Source organism: Myodes glareolus, chromosome 10, assembly GCF_982192425.1.
Source record: "Myodes glareolus chromosome 10, mMyoGla1.1, whole genome shotgun sequence".
In the NCBI taxonomy this organism is placed as follows: Eukaryota; Metazoa; Chordata; class Mammalia; order Rodentia; family Cricetidae; genus Myodes; species Myodes glareolus.
Genome location: NC_142035.1, coordinates 46861051 through 46877625, shown reverse-complemented (window position 1 = coordinate 46877625; position 16575 = coordinate 46861051). Strand labels below are relative to the sequence as shown.

General features: G+C 37.2%; 1 pseudogene; it reads right to left on the bottom strand.

Annotated features, from left to right (window-relative positions):
- Positions 1-1245: 1245 nt before the first annotated feature.
- On the bottom strand, positions 1246-1941 carry LOC148120624 (profilin-1 pseudogene; annotated as a pseudogene).
- Positions 1942-16575: the final 14634 nt, after the last annotated feature.

Genomic DNA, 16575 nt, shown 5'->3' with positions numbered 1-16575 from the left:
TGTACAGAGTTCCTGTTATATTTTTTGCTGAATTTTCAGTTTACATTTTTGATGATAATTTTCATTGTCCATCATTATAAATTGATGGACATTTATAATCTTGCCACACAAACTTACTGTAAATATATGATTGACATTCTGTTTTTATATTCTGATACTATTCCTTTTTGTTTCGTAGGTCAAGTTTAGATGTTTTCTAACTTGAAGGTAATTACTCCTATAATTTTGCCTTTTATTTTCAATTATCAATTGCCTGAAGCATACAAAATTTAAATATCTTGTTTTTAAGTCAACCCAGTCTTCCATTGAGAAGAAAATGCCTGTTGTCAATACAGCAAGAAAAATGGTTGACTCACATTTATTGTTTCATAATAGGTAAATCTTTTATTAGAGGTTATATTAAATATATATTATATGTAATATATATAAGTATATATTAAATAAAGTACTCAAGATGTTTGCTTTCTTTCCAATATTAATGCTCATTTTCCCAGCTAGAGATGAATTTGTCTCAGGAGTAATTGACTAGCCAATTAAGAGAGCAAGATGCTGTCCACCAAAAATAAAATAAAGAATTGCTGTAGGTCTTTCAATATATTTTTTTAACCTGACCCCATTTAAAATTGATTGAAAAATATATTATTTCTTATCAATGGATTTACGTACATATAGTATAATAAAAATATTGTCTTTGTATATATTTTTCACAATTTAACTTAATAAATATATTTGCCACAGAATCAGATTTGGAAATTCAATCTTTGAAGAAAACTCTCTCAGGTGAAAGTGAAGACAAACAGTCACTGGTATGAAGATATTTCAGTTGTTTAGTTCAATACTGCTTATTCTTATTTAATTGCATGGCACAAGTAAGAAATCATATTTTAGATTATCCTATCCTAACTTAATATATTTTATTTTATTTAATTATTATCTTTACTAATTTAACATTTTCTTAATTTTTGAAAAGTTCACACAATAATTTTTTTCCATATTGACCCTCACTATTGCTCGAATTCTCCCAAAGCAACACCTCCGCTCCAACTCCTTTCACTTCCTGCCCTCTTTTATTTTTCATTCTTTTTTTTTTTTACTTTTAGAAGAGAGCATTTCTCACAGCAAATATTCTGGTCCTCTATCTCTCACAGTCCTTTCTGCTTCTTCTTCCACAATGTTCCCTAAGCATTGATCTAGAGGTTTTGTGCCAAATGTAGTAATTGGGGAGAGAACCAGTTGTACTTTTTTTTTTTTTTTTTGTTAGTAGAATCTTTTTTATTCAGAAAAAAAAAAAAAAACCAAAAACCATTTTTTTCCAAACACACACAGGAGGGGGTATGGGTAAGGGGAGGTATCTGTCTGTCCAGCCCCAGCCCCCGGCCCATGTGGTTTTGGCAGCAATAAGGGAAATGGGGTAATGGCCCAAAAAGTAATGGTATGTGTGTGTATGGAAAGAAAGGGTGCAAAAGCTGAAGGGAGCGGTGGGGGAGGTGACAGATGAGGTCAGTACTGGGAACGCCGCAGGTGGGAGGCCATTTCATAACATTTCTTGTTGATCCAAACACCGTGGACACCTTCTTTGCCCATCAGCAGGACTAGCGTCTTGGCAGTCATGGTGACAGTGACATTGAAGGTGGGGGCTCCTCCGGTGCTCTTGGTACGAAGATCCATTGTAAATTCCCCATCCTGCAGCAGTGAGTCCCGGATCACAGAACATTTCTGGTCCCCAAGTGTCAACCCATTCACGAAAAAACTTGACCGGTCTTTGCCTACCAGGACACCAACCTCAGCTGGCGTAATGCTAACGAAGGTCTTCCCGGGAACGCGGCCCAGACGGAGGGCGAGTCCTTGTAGCCTACGATGGCCGCATCCTGACAGGTCCCGTCCGCCATGAGGCTGTCGGTGTAGGCGTTCCACCCGGCCATGGCGCTGCTGCTGGGGCTGCTCTGCTCAGGCTGGCGGGCGGGGGGAGGGAGGGTTGGGGGTGGTCAGAGAGCTCGGGGCACGCGCTGCTGTCCGGAACGCGGCTCTGTTAGCTGTGCAGCAGCCCTCGCACCGCCACTTCCTCTGTACTTTTCTTTAATGGTCACTGGGTGCCGAAAAAAAAAAAAAGTTGCTTTGATGTTAGTGAGAGCCACACTTGTCTCTGGCTATAAGGATAAGCACTAGAATGCAATTAGAGATTGTACTGGTTTAGGAAATTGGCAGTGATTCTCCTTTGGGTTCTATAGCCTCACCAGCCACAGCTTGTTAAATAAGTTTATTGTACCAGACATGGATCCCTGCCTGTTGAGCGGGCTTTAAGTCCAAGTAGGAGGCTATTTGCTACTGGCTACTCCCAGGTTATTTGTGCTACTGTTGAACCTTCCAGAACATCTTGCTATTCTCATTCAGATTAAAGAATAGTACTTATCAGCCATTTTAAATATATGCTTACATATTATCATATTATGAAAGTGAGTGTCTCTCAGGACCAGTCTTTTTTTCCATGATTGTCTTTTTGGTATTTGAGTGCCCCAAATAGCTGTAGTTGTTGTTATTGTCAGTTCTAATGAAATTGAGATCCCCTTGGCGGTATTTGGTTGGAATTATCTGTGGGGATGCTTTCAGAGAAGACTGACTGTGTAGTATAGAACCAGAATGAACATCATGAGTATCATCTCAGGGGTTTCTAGTACAGAATGAAGAAAGAAAAGGGAGAAAGCAAGTTGAACACCTGCTTTCAATAAAGAAAAGTGATTCAAACAATAACAATTCAACTTATCTTCATTGGGGTGAGGCAAAGCAGAAATATAGTCTCTTCAATTTATGTTAGACTATATTCTATGTTAATACTGGATTTAGTGTTGTAGTGGAGACAGGTGATATAGATGCACAACAGTAAATATACTTCTATTTGTAGAACTAATTCAGAATAAAATTCTAGTTGGTATTTGTGAGTTGTGAAAACACTCTTTAAGTATTTTAACAATGGAATATTTGTCATTAGGATAAACACTGTGTTTAACAGGCATTGAATATACCAGATAAGGTAACTGTGGAAATACTAGGACAGAGAACTCAGTAGCAAACACAAGTCTACGTGAATAATAAATAGGAAACGAAAGATGATCTTAATGTAAGTGATACTGAGGTTGATAAAATCATGATGGCATTCAAAGAGGATTTTGAATTCTAAATCCAGATAGGTTAGTTATGACGATGGAGCAATTGGGGGGTATTACCCCAAAGCAATAGCTTGGAAACAAATTGAACAAAAACAAAAGTTTGTCATATATGTTCCTCATTTGATTCTTTGACTTCTCAGATGACCAGCAACTAAGGAGAAGATAGCATCACAGTGGCACTATTTATTCACATATGTATGGGCAAGAAAATGTGCTTATAAATGCCTGGTGTAGTTTAGATAGTCAATAAAAATGTAGCTTCTCTTCTACTAAGCATTGTTATACACTTCTTAAGTCACTTTGGCATTATAACATATTTTCATCCTATTTATTCAAACAAAATAATAATTTTAATCCCTTCATTTATTTAAATAACTCTTTATTAGTAAACAATTTAATATACGTGTGTGTGTGTGTGTGTGTATGGATGTATGTATATTAGAACCCTGAAGCTACACTTAAAATTGATTATATGCCACCTGATTTATGTGCTGGGAATTGACCTGGAGTTGTCTGAAGGGCAGGAAGTGTTTTCAGTCACTGAATTATCCTTCCTGCCTTGACTTTTTTTGTTTAAAAACATTTTTCCTATAATCATGATCTTTTTTTTCTGTTCATTCTCAATATTACACAGTTTAAATTCTCTACACCGTGTATTTTGTGACTTTTGTTTCTTAAACAATTTCAGTTCAGTTTCATCTTAACATTAAATGATACGTTTTACCAATTGAACTTAAAATTTTAAAACAATGGGTATTCTTTTAAATCCTACTTTTAAAAGAAAACAAAGGAGAGTTACACAGAGTCAATTCTTACTTAAATATTTAGGAAGCTCTGCTATTTGTAGCTCCTATGTTTTGTCTCACCTTCTAGGATGAACTGAAATATTCTATTCCTACAATCTTGCCTCTCAGCATCTTCTCCTTTGGTAGCTATGTGACCTCTCCCTGAATCACCCTACATTCAGTTTAATTTTCCAGAACAAGGTCTATTCTGCCCTGCCATAAACCAAGTAGCTTCTTTGTTAACCAATGGTAATGAAACATTCACAGCATACAGTGGGAAATCCCACATAATCTTCTTATTCTGTCTAAATACAAAGGAAGATTTTTATCTTTAGTACAGTAAAATTATATAATATATAACAGAATAGGTATCAAGCAAGAATTACAGATAAAATAATTTTTGTGATTCTACAGTTTATCATAACTAAGGAAAACTATAGCTATAACCATCTATATTCAACTCCATAAAAGACCCCAGAAGGATATCATATTACTTAAGTAAACAGAAAGCGCATTGTAAGCGACTTCCAAAGTTCTAGAAATGCCATAGACATCTCGCTGCCTGGACAGTCACCCAAAGATCTTCTGTAACATTGGAGCATCCATCTTCAGCCTATAGTATCTGGCAGACTTTTCCATGAAGCATGAAATATTAAGATCTGTTTTGCCTTGTACTGGCTGAGTTTGTCAGTTACCTTCTTCTTTATCCTGCAAAATGTCTGGCAGTCTCTTTCATGAAGCCTGTCTCTGAAAGCTTGTCTCACCTTCTTTAGACAAGTTCAGAAGACATTTTCCTATGAGTTCTACATGTCCAGTTTATTCAGCATACCATCAAGTAATCCAGGCAAGAGCAGTTACTTGTCCAAATGACTAGGCTTGTCACATTGAAGGCAAATTTCATAATGTGTTTATTTGATGTCCATCAATCTCTCTGAAGTAGTTTGTTAAATACCATATCATATGGTGCAAACCTATGCAAGCCCATGTAGACCCATACAGACCTGATACATCAGTACCTTGTTCAGTTGTCATCAAAGTAGGTTCCTCCAGCAGCAGATGGCAGTAGGTACAAGGACCCACAGTCAGGCATTATGCAAACAGAGAGGCTAAATAAAGTCTCTCTATCTTGTACTTCTCCTTTGAAATCCAGGGAACCTGGTAGAAGAGGCACGGGTAGGGGTTAAGAGGCAAGATTGTATGAATTAGAGAGATAAAGTACACGAGTAGAGCATGGCCCAATGAAACAACTAAGTAGACAGTATTTTTTAACTGAGAATTTCAAGATACACGTATTTGGAAAGGAGATGGGAAATGAAGATTAAAATAATAGAAAGGAAAAGATATGGAGCCAGTATTTAAAGTACAATATGTGAAAATGACTTTTTTTTTTTTTTGGAAATAGAGTTTTGACCTGTGGGTGAACTTTGCTGTTAATTAATAGAATGGAAACAGAACTCAGGACTCTGATTCTCTAGGTAAAGAGTATGTGACAAGCAAGTCAGTTCAAAGAAATTTTATTAAAATTGGGGGAGTAATATTTCTACTAGACCAAAAAGTTTCACATGAAATATTTAGTAAGGAATCCATCTTATTATAGAATGAACAATAATACAGCAATCAATTGTTGTGTAACTATTAATAATGCAACTTATTAATGCTGTATAATGCTGTATTGATCTTGTGAAGTTTGCATTCAATTTTAAGTTGAGACTCTCAAGATGAAAGCTCAAATGTGATTACCTGGTGGAGGGCTTATTATCCAGGAATTCCAAAGAATAATCTAGAGGTATGGAACCTTGTCTGAGAGGTAGGAAAAGAGTGTTATTCTCTTGTCTTCATCACTAATAGAAAGACATGAATGATTGGAGGGCTGGGTCTTATACTGGCATAGCTTCTTTTATTTATAATAGGTTATCATACATATCTTTATCAGCCAAACACACTCACAATTCAATATCACATATACTGTTGCTTCTTCCAGGATACTGACATATAAACCAATATGAAAACATCAGGTAGGAGCAAGGAATGTTATGCAATGTCATCAGCATTTTAGTTTATTGAAGTTCCATTTGTTAATTGTTAGGGGTAGAGCCTGTGCTATAGCAGTGCTATTCAGAAAGTGTGTCAATGAGTCTGAGTATATTCCATACTTTCTCCTCTTGTCATATTCAGGGTATCAGGTTTTAAGCTGGGGTCTGTGATCCATTTTCAGTTGAGTTTGGGCAGATTGAGACAAAAGAATGTCATTTCATTCTTCTAAATATAGCTATAAAATTTAACCAGCACTCCTTGTCAAAGATGCTGCTTTTTTTCCAGTGTGCATTATTGGGATCTTTATCAAAAACAGATGAATGTAGGAGCATGGGCTTAGACCTTGTTCCTCAATTCTGTTTTTTTGACCAACATGCCATGATGTTTTGATTACTATAACTCAGTAGCATAACTTGCAATCTAGAATGGCGATGCCTTCTGATATTTATTTATTGTTTAGGATCATTTTAGCTCTCCTGGATGTTTTGTGAATCAGTGTAGAAATAAAGATTAATTTTCTCAACTGCTATGAGAATTTATTTTTTTAATTCGGTTATTTAGACTTTTAATGTCTATTTTCTTGAGTTCTTTATATATTTTAGAGATCAGACCTTTGTCTGATACAGGGTTGGTGATCTTCTCCCAGTCAGTAGGTTGCCTTTTTGTCTTAATGACAGTGTCCTTTGCTTTACAGAAGCTTCTCAGTTTTAGGAAGTCCCATTTATTCATTGTTGATCTTATTGTCTGTGCTACTGGGTTTGTACAGAGTAAGTGATCTCCTGTGCCCATGTGTTGCAGACTTCTTCTCAATTTCTCTTCTATAAGGATCAGTGTGGTCAGATTTATATTGAAGTTTTTAATCAATTTGGACTTGAGTTTTATGCATGGTGATAGATATGGATCTATTTTCATTCTTCTACAGGATGACATCCAGTTATGGCAGCACCATTTGTTTAAGATGCTTCCTTTTTTCCATTGTATACTTTTAGCTCCTTTGTCCAAAAGGACAACTTTGTCAGGTGTTCATAGGTTTGTGGGTTAATATCTGGGTCTTCAATTCGATTCCCTTGGTCAATGTCTCTGTTTTTATGCCAATATCAAGCTGCGTTCACTACTGTAGCTCTATAATAGGGTTTGAAGTCAGGGATGGTAAGTCTCTGGAAGTACCTTTATTGTTTATGATTGTTTCGGCTATCCTGGGTTTCTCTGTTTTTCTATATAAAGTTGAATATTGTTCTTTCAAGGTCTGTGAAGAATTTTGTTGAGATTTTGATGGGGATTGCATTGAAATTATAGATTACCTTTTGTAGAATTGCCATTTTTACTATGTTGATCCTACCAATCCAAGAGCATGAGAGATTCTTCCATTTTCTGGTATCCTCTTTAATTTCTTTCTTCAATGTCTTAAAGTTCTTATAAAATAAATCTTTCACTTCCTTGGTTAGAGTTACCCCAAGATACTTTATGCTATTTGTGGCTATTGTGAAAGGTGAAGTTTCTCTGATTTTTCTCTCTGCTTCTTTATCCTTTGAGTATAGGAGGGCAACTGATTTTTTTTGAGTTGATCTTGTATCCTGCCTAATCACTGAAGTGATTTATCAGCTGAAGGAGTTCTTTGGTAGAGTTTTGGGGGTCACTTATGTACACTACCTTGTTATCTGCAAATAACAAAACTTTGACTTCTTCTTTTCCAATTTGAGTTTCCTTGATCTCCTTATGCTGTCTTATTGCTGTTGCTAGAACCTTAAGCACTATGTTGAAGGGATATGGAGAGAGGGAACAGCCTTGTCCTGTTCCTGATTTTAGTGGAATGGCTTTGAGTTTCTCTCCATTTAATTTGATGTTAGCTGTTGACTTGCTGTATATTGCTTGTACTATATTTAAGTATGATCCTTGTATCCCTAATCTCTCCAACACCTTTATCATAAAGGGGTGTTGAATTTTGTCAAATGCTTTTTCAGCATCTAATGAAATGATCATATATTTTTTCTTTCAGTTTATTTATATGATGGATTACATTGATAAATTTTCATATGTTGAACTACCCTGCATCTCTGGGATGAAGCTTACTTGATCGTAATGGATAATTTTTTTGATGTGTTCTTGGATTCGTTTTGCCAGTATTTTATTGAGAATTTTTGCATCGATGTTCATGAGTGAGATTGATCTGTAATTCTCTTTATTGGTTGGGTCTTTGTGTGGTTTTGGCATCAGGGTAACTGTAGCTTCATAAAGAGAGTTTGGAAATGACTATTCTGTTTTTATTATGTGAAACACATTAAGGAGTATATATATCAGCTCTTTGTCCTGGGCTTTTTTTTTCTTTTGGTTGGGAGTGTTTTTTATGACAGCTTCTTTTTCCACATGACTTATAGGTCTATTTAAATTGTTCACCTGGTCTTGATTTAATTTTGGTATTAGGTACTTATATAAAAAAAATGTCCATTTCTTTTACATTTTCTAACTTTGTGGCATACAGGCTTTTGTAGTATTACCTAATGATTCTCTGAGTTGCTTCGGTGTCTATTGTTATGTCCCCTTTTTCATTTCTGATCTTGTTGATTTGCATGTTCTCTCTCTACCTTTGATTAATTTGGATAGGGGCTTGTCAATCTTGTTGATTTTCTCAAAGAACCAGCTCTTTGTATCACTGATTCTTTGGATTGTTTTCTGTGTTTCTATTTTGTTGATTTCAGCCCTCAGCTTGATTATTTCCAGACCTCTACTCCTCCTGGGTGAGTCTGTTTCTTTTTTTTTTTTTATCTAGCGCTTTCAACTGAACTGTTTAGTCTTTAATGTGAGCTTTCTCCATTTTTTTTAATGTGGGCACTTAGTGCTATGAACTTTCCTCTTAACACTGCTTTCATATGTCCCATAGGTTTGGGTATGTTGTGTCTTTATTTTCGTTGAATTCAAGGAAGACTTTAATTTCTTTCTTTCTTTCTTGACCCAGGAATGGTTCAGTAGCTGACTGTTCAGTTTCCATGAGTTTGTAGGCTTTCTGTGGGTAGAATTGTTGTTAAATTCTAACTCTATTCCATGGTGATCCAATAAGTGTTAACTAAAATTTTTTTTGTATATGTGGAAGTTTACTTTGTTACTGAGTGTGTGATCAATTTTCTAGAAGTTTCCATGAGATGCTGAGAAGAAGGTATATTCTTTCCTATTGGGGTGGAATGTTCCATAGATGTCAGTTAAGTCCATTTGATTCATTAAATCTGTTAGTTCTCTTATTTCTCTGTTAAGTTACTGTCTTGTTGACCTGTCCATTGGTGGGAGATGGGTGTTGAATTTTCCTACTATTAGGGTGTGAGGTTTGATGTGTGCTTTGAGTTCCAGTAATGTTTATTTTTTTTCAGTATTGTTTCTTTTACATTTTTGGGTGATTTTATATTAGGGGCATAGATATTAAGGATTGAGACTTCATCCTGATGAATTGTTCCTGTTATGAGTATAAAGTGTCCAACTCCATCTCTTCTGATTGATTTTAGTTTGAAGTCAATTTTGTTAGATATTGCTATAGCCACACCCGCTTGTTTCTTACATCCGTTTGATTGAAAAACCTTTTCCCAAATCTTAAATCTAAGGTGCTGTCTGTCTTTGTGGTTGAGGTGTGTTTCTTGTAAGGAGCCAAATGTTGGATTCTGTTTTCGTATCCTTTCTCTTAACCTGTGCTTTTTTTATAGGTGAATTGAGTTCATTGATATTAAGTGATATTAATGACCAGTGGTTGTTAACTCCAGTTATTTTTTTTTGTTGGCAGTGTTTGTGTATTTCCCTTCCTTGAGTTGTACTGGTGAAGGGCTGTTAAATGTTCATATTATTATGGGTGTTGTTGGCTTCCTTGGTTTGTGGTTTTCCTTCTAGTACTCTCTGTAAGGCTGGGTTTGTGGCTACGTATTGTTTAAATTTGTTTTTGTTATGAAATATCTTGTTTTCTCCATCAATGGTGAAAGAAGGCTTTGCTGGGTTTAGTAGTCTGGGCTTGCATCCATGATCTCTTAGTGTCCACAGCACATCTATCTAAGACCTTCTGGCTTTCATGGTTTCCATAGAGAAGTCAGGTGTAATTCTGATAGGTTTAGCTTTATATGTTACTTGACCTTTTTCCTTTGCATCTCTTGATATTCTTTCTTTATTCTGTATGTTTTGTGTTTTGATTATTTTATGGTCAGGGAAGTTTTTTTTTTATTCAGTCTATTCAGTGTTCTGTATGCTTCTTTTACGTTCATAGGAGTATCCTATGAAGAATAAAGTTTCCTTCTATAATTTTGTTGATTATAATTTCTGGACCTTTGAGTTGTAATTCTTCTCCTTCTTCTACTCCTAATATTCTTAGGTTTGGTCTTTTCATGGTGTCCCAGGTTTCCTGGATGTTTTGTGTTAAGAACTTGTTGGATTTGCTTTTTTTTGACCAATGAGTTTATTTCCTCTATAGTATATTCAGCATCTGAGATTCTTTCTTCTATTTTTTGTATTCTGTAGGTTATACTTGTCTCTGTAGTTCCTATTCATTTACCCAGATTTTCCATATCCATCTGTCCCTCAGTTTGTGTTTACTTCATTACCTCCATTTCAGTTTTCAAGTCTTGAATTGTTTCCATTACCTGTTTGATTGCTTTTTCTTGGTTTTCTGGGGTGTCTTTGAGGGATTTATTCATTTCTTCTAACTTTTTGTTAGTCTTCTCATCCATTTCTTTAAGGGAGTTTTTTTTCACATCCTGTTTGAGGGGCTCTATCACTTTCATAATGTTACGTTTAAAGTCGATCTCTTCTCCTTCTTTTGGACTAGGGTGTTCAGGTCTTCCATTTGTATGTTCACTGGATTCTGGTGTTATGTTGCTTTTCAGGTTGTTGGAGAAATTCTTGCACTGGCACCTGCCCATCTCTTCCTTCAAATGCTGTTAGGATAGTCTTGGCAGTTTGGTCTGATCTTTGCTGTGGCTAACTGTGTACTTGGGGTTTTTCTTGGTCTGCCCTCTCTTAGGTACCCTCAGCACTGGAGTTGGCTCTCAGATCCCTTCCACTGAAGTAGGTTGTGGTGATGGATCTAAGGATCCCATAGATGAATATGAGTTCTTGGTGGCTAGATGGGATGGGGTAAATAGCAAAAGCCAATAGCAGTGGAGACACCCTGCTGAATAGCCCGGAATATTTAAAGAAATGGATGAGACCTGCAATCCATTCCCAGGGCATTCGGCCAGGAAGGCAGGTACACACTTACCCCTCTGGATGGATCTCCTGGTACAAGAGCAGGCCTCTTGCTGGCCAAAGACCTCTCAGACAAAAGGGTGAAGTTGGTAGGTGCAGGGTTGTATGGAACAAAGAAACCCCTGCACCAGTAGCATTTACCACTGGGTTCCCAGACCCCCAGCCCTGAAACAGGCTGAGTTGGGGGATCCTAGGACCCCACAGATGGAAAGGGGTGCTTCGGGGCAAGCTGGGATGGGATAAATGGAGAAAAACAATAGCCAGGGAGAAGCCCCACAGAATGGCCAGAAAGTTTAGGGAATTGAAGGGTACCTGTACTCTGTTTCCAGAGCATCCAGTCAACCAGTCGGGCACACACTTACCCCTCCTGATGGATCTCCTTGTACAGGAGCAGGGCCTCTTGCTGTCCAAGGAACTCACAGACGAAAGGGTGGGCTTGTTTTTCTTTTCAAATAACTAGGTTATTTCTTTGTATTTTTAGATTCTATTTTGTTAATTTCAACCCTTATTTTTTGTCTTCTCATTTAACTTTTTGAGTGTTGCTTGCTTGAAGTTTAAGATAGGCTTCAGGATACATCATTAATTCATTAAGTTGAGATCCCTCAAATATTTGCATGTCCTCTTAGGACTGCCATCATCATGCCTTCTATGTGTACTATCTTGTGCCTTAGTTTTCCATCATGTCTAAGAATTTTACACTTTCTTATTGAACTTAATTATGCTCAGTAGAATCATAACCTTGGATTCAATTACTCATTGACTTAGTTTTATTTTTACATGATTATTATGCATATTTATGATACAGCCTGGCTAAAGCACAACCAATATGTTAATTGATCATATTTTCAAATTCCAGTAACCTTTCCCTCATAGATATCCTACATTAATTTACCATTTTAGGTCTATGGAATTCTGTCTTATTTAGGGATATAAACATATAGTTGAGTGTTATATTTTTAGGTTTTTGTATGCAATACTCTAAATGGCAGGTACTATAGAATGAACATCTGACATATATATTTGCGTCTTCAGTATAGAACCTTTAGTGATATAAATCATTGATATCCTTGCAAATATGATATCTTCAAATATGAGTAGAAACTTAAGCTCAATAGAGCACTCAAGAAAAAAGACCAACATTTTTTTCCATAATAACAAATTTTAAACATTATTCTTTGGATATAATGATTCCTTTCCAATATCATTCCCAATTTTGTTTTCTGGGTTTTTTTTCAAATTCATAAATTCTCAACAAGGGCTGAATTACAAAGGAAATCAGTGAAAAATCAAAATTATCTTGAGAGGAATAAAATAATCAACTATCTGTAAGTCAATGTTAAATTTGAGTTACTTCTTAGGTATTTTTTGTAAAACAATTTACTATAGTTAAGTTGAAATTTTCTTAAGTATATACCTTTATATTGACTAGTCCATTTTGAAATTTATTTTAAAAATATTAGATTGTTAGAAATTTAGAACTTTCTAGAATGACAGTTCCTAACTAAGAACCTCTCAGATTTGTATTTAAGCTTTAGCCTATGTATTTCCTTTCTTGGGAAATTTTTAACTGAGGACATGAACATATGAACAATGATGTTCTTATCATACAGTTATTCTAATTTTTATTTTGTAACATTTTGTATACCTATATTTACCTAAGGTTGAAAAACATATTTCTTTTGGTTTAAAGAATAGGAAATCTTTTTGTGGTATGATAAATCCTTGGAGATTATTCATGGACTTCACTATTTATATTGAATTTCCCAGGATAATATTATGGATCATCAGTCCAGGCCTATTCCAAATTCATCAATGGGATTAAGTCCAGGTTTCACAAATCTTCTTAATGAAGGAGAAGAAGGTAAGAATTATATTTAATCAGTAAGTCATTCAAATAAAGGTTCATTAAAATCAGGGAGAGCAATATGTTTTGCTACCCCAGCAGTTGCATCTTGGGTAGCATTGGTTAAGATTTATTCAGTGGTATTGCACTATATAGCTAATGAAATTTCAGTAACATTTAGGTTGTGATTTTCAAGATGAGAGCTGCATAAGAACTGGGACGGAAATGGAAACTTTTGTAATTTAATAAAATTACTTTAAAAAAAAAAGAACTGATCCCAGCTTCCATCCAGAGGGCCTTCGGAGTGGTGAGTTGATTCGGGCCCCCGCGGGCCCAGCGAGGGGGAGCTAGGACTCTCCCCGACCCCATAGACTCCCAGGTCAGCCTGCTCTGCTGGCTCCACCCTGCTAGCTTCCCCGCCAGCCATCCCAGCTTCCATCCAGAGGGCCTTCGGAGTGGTGAGTTGATTCGGGCCCACGACAGGGGCCCGGCGAGGGGGAGCTAGGACTCTCCCCGACCCCATAGACTCCCAGGTCAGCCTGCTCTGCTGGCTCCACCCTGCTAGCTTCCCCGCCAGCCATCCCAGCTTCTATCCAGAGGGCCTTCGGAGTGGTGAGTTGATTCGGGTCCCCGCGGGCCCAGCGAGGGGGAGCTAGGACTCTCCCCGACCCCATAGACTCCCAGGTCAGCCTGCTCTGCTGGCTCCACCCTGCTAGCTTCCCCGCCAGCCATCCCAGCTTCCATCCAGAGGGCCTTCGGAGTGGTGAGTTGATTCGGGCCCATGACAGGGGCCCGGCGAGGGGGAGCTAGGACTCTCCCCGACCCCATAGACTCCCAGGTCAGCCTGCAGTGCTGTTTCCACCCTGCTAGGCTCTCCCACCTGCCATCCCAGCTTCCATCCAGGTACAAATTTCTATATTTCTCCCCTCCCACTGAGCCCATAAAATTTCCCCAGCTCAGCTGCCTTGCACACTGGGCCTGCTCTATAGGGGCATCCCGGAAAGAGGCAGTGCCTGTGGTTCAATACCCTGCTTGGGGAAAGGTAGGCATTCTATCAGTGAACTCCCTGCCCAACAAGGGAACCTGACCCGATACCAGAAGTTCCAATAGAGAGCATTTGATCGAAGAGATGGGCAGACGCCAAGGCAAGACCTCCTCCAACAATCTGAAAAACAACATGAAAATATCAGATCCCAATGACCCTACAACAGAAGGATTTGAACACTCTAACCCAGATGAAGTGGAAAAAAGTGCCATTATGAAAGCAATAGAGTCCCTTAAACAGGATATGAATAACTCCCTTAAGGAACTGGTCGAGAAGTATAACAAAAAGTTTGAAGAAATGAGTATAGAAATGGATGAGAAATATAACAAAAAGTTTGAAGAAATAAGTAAATCCGTGAGTGATACCCTGAGAAACCAAGAAAAAACAATCAAACAAGTAAAGGAAACAGTCCAAGAATTGAAAACTGAAATGGAGGCAATGAAGAAAACACAAAACGAGAACCGGCTGGATATGGAAAACCTAGGTAAACGAGCGGAGACTGCAGAATCAAGCATAACCAATAGAATACAAGAGATAGAAGAACGAATCTCAGATTCTGAAGATACCATAGAGAAAATAAATGCTCTGGTCAGAGAAAATGGCAAATCCAACAAATTCTCTTCACAAAACATTCAGGAAATCTGGGACACAATAAAAAAACCAAATCTAAGAATAATAGGGATTGAAGAAGGAGAAGAACTGCAGATCAAAGGCCCAGAAAATATATTCAACAAAATTATAGAAGAAAACTTTCCCAACCTAAAGAACGATATTCCTATGAAGGTTCAAGAAGCATACAGAACACCGAATAGATTGGATCAGAAAAAAACATCCCCGCGCCATATAATAATCAAAACACAAAACATAAATATTAAAGAAAAAATTTTAAGAGCTGCAAAGGAAAAAGGTCAAGTAACTTATAAAGGTAAACCTATCAGGCTTACACCGGATTTCTCTATGGAAACCATGAAAGCCAGAAGATCCTGGATAGAGGTACTGCAGAAACTAAGAGACCATGGATGCAAACCCAGACTACTATACCCAGCCAAGCTATTGTTCACTATCAACGGAGAAAACAAAATATTCCAGGATAAAAACAAATTTAAACAATACGTAGCTACTAATCCAGCCTTACAGAGAATATTAGAAGGAAAATCACTACCGAAGGAATCCAACATTCCCAACACGATCTACAATAACTCGAACATCTAGCAACCATTCACAAGCACAAATCAAAGAAGAAAAACACATACACTCTACTACTTAAAAAAAAAATGACCGGAGTCAACAACCACTGGTCATTAATATCACTTAATATCAATGGTCTCAATTCACCTATAAAGAGGCACAGACTTAGAGATTGGATACGAAAACAGGATCCAACATTCTGCTGTTTACAAGAAACACACCTCAACCACAAAGACAGACACTTACTCAGAGTAAAGGGTTGGGAAAAGGTTTTCCAAGCAAATGGACCTAAGAAACAAGCGGGCGTGGCCATTCTAATATCTAACAAAATCGACTTCAAACTAAAATCAATCAGAAGAAATGGAGATGGACATTTCATACTCATAACTGGAACAATTCATCAGGAGGAAGTCTCAATCCTGAATATCTATGCTCCTAATATAAAGGCACCCACATATGTAAAAGAAACTCTTCTAGAACTCAAGGCAGTCATCAAACCACACACAGTAATAGTAGGAGACTTCAACACTCCTCTCTCACCAATGGACAGGTCAATCAGACAGAAACCAAACAGAGAATTGAGAGACCTATTGGAGGTATTGAATCAAATGGACTTAACAGACATCTATAGAACACTCCACCCAAATAGGAAAGAATATACCTTTTTCTCTGCAGCTCATGGAACCTTCTCGAAAATTGACCACATACTTGGTAACAAAGCAAACTTCCACAGATACAGAAAAATATTAGTAACTACCTGTGTCTTGTCAGATCACCATGGACTAAAATTAGAATTCAACAACAATGCTCCCCCCAGGAAGCCAACAAACTCATGGAAACTGAACAGTCAACTACTAAATCACCCCTGGGTCAAGGAAGAAATAAAGAAAGAAATTAATCTCTTCCTTGAATTTAATGAAAACAAAGACACAACATACTCAAACCTATGGGACACTATGAAAGCAGTGCTAAGAGGAAAGTTCATAGCACTAAGTGCCCAATTAAAGAAAGCGGAGAAAGCACACATTGGAGACTTAACAGCACACTTGAAAGATCTAGAAAAAAAAGAAGCTGATTCACCCAGGAGGTCTAGAAGACTGGAAATAATCAAACTGAGGGCTGAAATCAACAAAATAGAAACAGAGAAAACAATCCAAAGAATCAATGAATCAAAAAGCTGGTTCTTGGAGAAAATCAACAAGATTGACAAACCCCTATCCAAGTTAATCAAACGGCAGAGAGAGAACATGCAAATTAATAAGATCAGAAATGAAAAGGGGGACATAACCACAGACACAGAGGAAA